Source organism: Pyxicephalus adspersus, chromosome 10 (assembly GCF_032062135.1).
Source record: "Pyxicephalus adspersus chromosome 10, UCB_Pads_2.0, whole genome shotgun sequence".
NCBI classification, from domain to species: Eukaryota; Metazoa; Chordata; class Amphibia; order Anura; family Pyxicephalidae; genus Pyxicephalus; species Pyxicephalus adspersus.
Genome location: NC_092867.1, coordinates 49,804,332 through 49,810,030, shown reverse-complemented (window position 1 = coordinate 49,810,030; position 5,699 = coordinate 49,804,332). Strand labels below are relative to the sequence as shown.

The 5,699-nt window shown below is 46.3% G+C and overlaps 1 long non-coding RNA gene across 1 annotated transcript in view; it reads right to left on the bottom strand.

Moving 5' to 3' along the window:
• Positions 1–4,290: 4,290 nt before the first annotated feature.
• LOC140339684 (uncharacterized) overlaps positions 4,291–5,699 on the bottom strand; it is a 4,937-nt gene continuing 3,528 nt past the window's right edge. Inside the window, exon 3 of the long non-coding RNA XR_011922516.1 lies at positions 4,291–4,682. This is a non-coding gene — a long non-coding RNA (uncharacterized lncRNA). The remainder of the gene's footprint in view (positions 4,683–5,699) is intronic.

The window sequence follows — 5,699 nt, the reverse complement described above, 5'->3', positions numbered from 1 at the left end:
GCTGCCACCTGCCCAGTACAAAACTCCAGATGCCAGATACTAATGCCGTCCACACTCCGTCTCAGAGCCCACCGCCTCCACCTCCTGCTGTAAATGATGCTGCCGCCTGCCCAGTACCTGACTTTAGATGCCAGATACTAATGCCATCCACGCTCCGTCTCAGAGCCCACCGCCTGCTTCTCCTCCTGCTGTAAATGATGCTGCCGCCTTCCCAGTACTGAACTCTAGATGCCAGATACTAATGTCATCCACACTTCGTCTCAGGGCCCACCTCCTTCGAATCATGCTGTTACTGCTGCTGCCTGCCTGGAACCCAACTCTACATGCCAATTATTAATGTTGTTCACACTCCGTCTCAGTGCTAAATGCCTCTTCCTCATGCTGTTACTGCCGCTGCCCAGTACCTAACTCTAGATGCCAGTTACTAATGCCGTCCACACTCTGTCTCAGAGCCCACCGCCTCCTTCTCCTCCTGATGTAAATGATGCTGCCGCCTGCCAAGTACAAAACTCTAAATGCCAGATACTAATGTCGTCCACAATCCATCTCAGAGCCCACTGCCTCTTCCTCCTGTTGTAAGTGATGCTGCGACCTGCCCAGTATCCAACTGTAGATGCCAGATACTAATGCCATCCACACTCTGTCTAAGAGCCCACTGTCTCCTCCTCCTGCTGTAAATGATGCTGCCGCCTGCCCAGTACAAAACTCTAGATGCCAGATACCAATGCCGTCCACACTCCATCTCAGAGCCCACCTCCTCCTCCTCCTGCTGTAAATGATGCTGCTGCCTGCCCAGTACAAAACTCTAGATGCCAGATACTAATGCCGTCCACACTCTGTCTCAAAGCCCACCGCCTCCTCCTCCTGCTGTAAATGATGCTGCCGCCTGCCCAGTACCTGACTTTAGATGTCAGATACTAATGCCGTCCACGCTCCGTCTCAGAGCCCACTGCCTCCTCCTCCTGCTGTAAATGATGCTGCCGCCTGCCCAGTACCCGACTTTAGATGCCAGACACTAATGCCGTCCACACTCCGTCTCAGAACCCACCGCCTCCTCCTCTTGCTGTAACTGATGCTGACACCTGCCCAGTACCCGACTGTAGATGCCAGATACTAATGCCATCCACACTCCGTCTCAGGTCCCACCGCCTCCTCCTCCTACTGTAAATGATGCCGCCTGCCCAGTACTGAACTCTAGATGCCAGATACTAATGTCGTCCACACTTCATCTCAGGGCCCACCGCCTTCGAATCATGCTGTTACTGCTGCTGCCTGCCTAGTATCCAACTCTACATGCCAATTACTAATGTTGTCCAAACTCTGTCTCAGTGCTAAATGCCTCCTCCTCATGCTGTTACTGCTGCTGCCCAGTACCCAACTCCAGATGCCAGTCCACACTAATGCTGTCCAAACTCTGTCTCAGAGCCCACCGCCTCCTCCTCTTGCTGTAAGTGATGCTGCCACCTGCCCAGTGCAAAACTCTAGATGCCAGATACTAATGTCGTCCACACTCTGTCTCAGAGCCCACCGCCTCCTCTTCTTGCTGTAAATGATGCTGCCACCTGCCCAGTACCCGACTGTAGATGCCAGATACTAATGCCATCCACGCTCCGTCTCAGGTCCCACCGCTTCCTCCTCCTGCTGTAAATGATGCTGCCTGCCCAGTACAAAACTCTAGATGCCAGATACTAATGCCGTCCACACTCCGTCTCAGGGCCCACCGCTTGCTCGTCCTCCTGCTGTAAATGATGCTGCCGTCTGCCCAGTACAAAACTCTAGATGCCAGATACTAATTACTAATGTTGTCCAAACTCCGTCTCAGTGCTAAATGCCTCCTCCTAATGCTGTTACTGCTGCTGCCCAGTACCCAACTCCAGATGCCAGTCCACACTAATGCTGTCCACACTCTGTCTCAGAGCCCACCGCCTCCTCCTCCTGCTGTAAATGATGCTGCTGCCTACCCAGTACTGAACTCTAGATGCCAGATACTAATGTTGTCCACACTTCGTCTCAGGGCTCACCGCCTTCGAATCATGCTGTTACCGAAGCTGCCTGCCTAGTACCCAACTCTAGATGCCATTTACTAATGCCGTCCACACTCCGTCTCAGAGCCCACCGCCTCCTCCTCCTGCTGTAAATGATGCTGCCGCCTGGCCAGTACAAAACTCTAGATGCCAGATACTAATGCCGTCCACACGCCGTCTCTGAGCCCACTGCCTCCTCCTGCTGCTGTAAATGATGCTGCTGCCTGCCCAATACAAAACTCCAGATGCCAGATACTAATGCCGTCCACACTTCGTCTCGGAGCCCACCGCCTCCTCCTCCTGCTATAAATGATGCTGCCGCCTGCCCAGTACTAAACTCTAGATGCCAGATACTAATGCCGTCCGCACTCCGTCTCAGAGCACACTGCCTCCTCCTCCTGCTGTAAATTATGCTGCCACCTGCCCAGTACCCGACTTTAGATGCCAGATACTAATGCTGTCCACGCTCCGTCTCAGGGCCCACCTCCTCCTCCTCCCAGTACCCAGCTCTAGATGCCAGTTAACAATGCCATCCACACTTCTCAGGGCCCACCGCATACTCTTCCTGCTATTACTGCTGCTGCCTGCCCACTGTCTAGTACCCAGCTCTAGATGCCAGACTAGACTCAAAGCTCAACAGGATTTTCTTTCCCCACTGATTCCGCCAAGCCCCGTTTCGTTTCATGTGCTTTCACTCAATAGCAGGCCCTGAGATGGAGTGTGGAAGGCATTAGTAACTGGCATCTAGAGCTGGGTGTAGTGCATCTTTAATGACACCCCGAAGTGTGTAATCTGAAATTTGTGATTGAATGTAGAAAGCCACGTCTTCTGCTTCATCTATCGGTACCACGCTTTATCGAACTGAATTTCTGTGTATGTTACCCCGGACCTGGGAAGTGGGACAGCAGTTGGGGGAGATGTATATGTTGGGGGATGGGATGGGAGACACCGGTATAATTACCTGGAACCAAGAGGTCCTGGATGACCACATTGAGTCATGAAGTTATTGAGCTCAGCAGACGTCAGGAGACTTCTCCCCAACAAGTATGTGGCAGTCCCGGGAGACTCCATTCAAAGATCCGTCAACAAGGATGTTGTGAAAATACTGCAGAATGATGAGTTTGGGACTGAGAAGCAGCTGAAAGGGTAGGGTGAGGTATCATTTGCAAACGACACGTTGGGGGATCTCTGGGTGAAATGCACAATGCCATAATTTATCGCCAAGTGCGTCATTACAGAACTGACCAACTTGTACGGTTCTAGTTCCTGACCTGTGTTTCTTCGGAGTACATAAAGAGCGTGCTGGACAGCTTCCAACATGGACCTCAGCCCGATGTTGTCATCATCAACTCGTGTATATAGGATGTTATCAGGTATCATGAGCAATCACTGCAAATGTACAAAACCAACCTGGACTCACCGAGGTGCTGAGCCCAAATGTCTGGTGATATGCAACAAGTTCATGTCTGTTGGATTCAAAGCTGGTGAATTGCTAGAGTACTCAATTCCTAATGTGTACTGGGACATCATAGAAGGGAATTTCTACAGTGCCACACTGACAGATTTGCACCAATTGCACCAAGTGCTCTACGAATCCTTTATCATGTATTTAAAGTTTAGTTGTAAAACTACTATGTGTGCGTATATTAAAACAAGTGATTAAAAACTTTCTCCATTATTCTCCATAATTTATCCATTAAAGATGAATTACTAATTGTCCTCTCCCAACATTGAGGATAATGCCACCCCCCACCCCCTTTCTGTAATGAAAAGGGAGAAACACTCATCGCTCAATTGTCCATAACATTTATTTTGTTACCATCATTGATATACGTAAGTTGAAATTACAGTGTGGTATAATTATAGAGTTATGTACAAGAGTAAATATACAAAGTCTGTGTCATATGACATTCTAAAGAACGGAAAACCCATTATTTATTCTCTGCATGCTGCAAACAATTGCCGTGTCACTAGCAAAACCTGATTTTCATGTTTCTTGACGTTAGAATTCACTGCTGTGTATTCTAACTGAAGCTGATGGGTGGTAAACCAGACAACGATTTCATCCTGCATCATTTTTTGCTTTTTTCTTTGCAAAATTCTTTTCTCAACTAACTTACATCCACCATCCCCAATCCACCAATAATTTTCTCCTCCCAATTCTCTCAAAACCTTCAAATCCACATTTATTAAAAAGTGCCTTATACCAGTCCAATCACACTTCTGTATTTCCATTTTCATAAGTAGTTATGGGCAAAATTGACAATTTCATTTATACAATTTTTTTATTTGTGAAAATAACATATTTTTGCAAAAAATACGGTACAATTTTCATGGTGGTCAATGTGAAAATGAAATTATTTTAAAATAATGCAGCTGAACAAAAAAAAATGTAAAACTGAAAAGTTTGAAACTTGGTGTACCTATGGTATAGCTAGAGCCCAAAAATCATCATAATGATTGTTATTTTTGTGCTGTTAATGTAAAAGGTTTCAATCGTTACAAGAAAAACAAGTGGGAGTACCCTGATTTGGAATCAGCCAGACTACCTGTGCCGCATGGTGCTGATGTTCCCATACCACTGTCCAGTACACTCCCTGATATTCCTGTATCCGGCATGGAGCGTATACATGGTTTGAAGTGTAATCCAGGAGTTAGCTGTGGAAATGAATATGAAGGAAGTGTTTCAGCAAACCAGAAGCATATGAACTTTTAGCATCCAGGCAAAAGGAAAAGAACTGTCTGAGACCGAAAGGTAAAATAACAGTTTATAGGACAAGAGAGGTGACACTCTTACCATATTTCAGTGAAAATGGAGACTTCATGTACTGTTGTAACTTTCCTAGACTACTAGCCTGTATGAGAGTACCAGAATACTGGGCAGAGGACTGGCGGCTTTTCATAGACAGTTCCACTCAAAGTTTGAAATCTGTTTTACTACATAATGGCAACTGCTATGCATCAATTCCAATTGGTCACTCAACAAAATTTAAAGAAGAATATGAAAATATCAAAATGGTCTTACAAAAGCTTTTCTATCATGAACACCACTGGTCCATATGTGTGGAATTAAAAATGGTGAATTTCCTACTTAGACAGCAAAGTGGATACACAAAGTACCCATGTTTCATCTGCTTGTGGGATAATAGAGCAAAGCAGGGTCACTGGAAAAAAGTAACTTGGCCTCCAAGGTAAAACATTAAAAGAAAAGGTGCAGCGAACATCATTAATGAGCCAATGATTGACAAAGAATCATTGGGCGTTACTTCACCCAATAGCCTCAGGGCTATTCCCAGACGCAGCGTCTAGGCACGTGGGGCGGGGGGAGGTCCCGGAGACGCCGTCCTATTAAGGGAGCGGCGTCCCTGGGATCTCCCTGCATGCCGGGTCTCCAGCTGCTGCTCTGCACATCTCCTCACTTGCTGGCTGTATTACATACCAATACCCTATTTGGTGTACAAGATACACATAGGATCTACTTTACAAGGTAACAATACAATTATGCTCTACTGATTGACACACTTACATTGTATCTCTTTACTGTTCTTTTAACACAAAATATAATTGATTCTTTTGTATAGATCCCCGACTTATGTGTAAGGGTCCTAGCATACAGAACACAAGACCACTTATACTATACTATACATTATATATATATATATATATATATATATA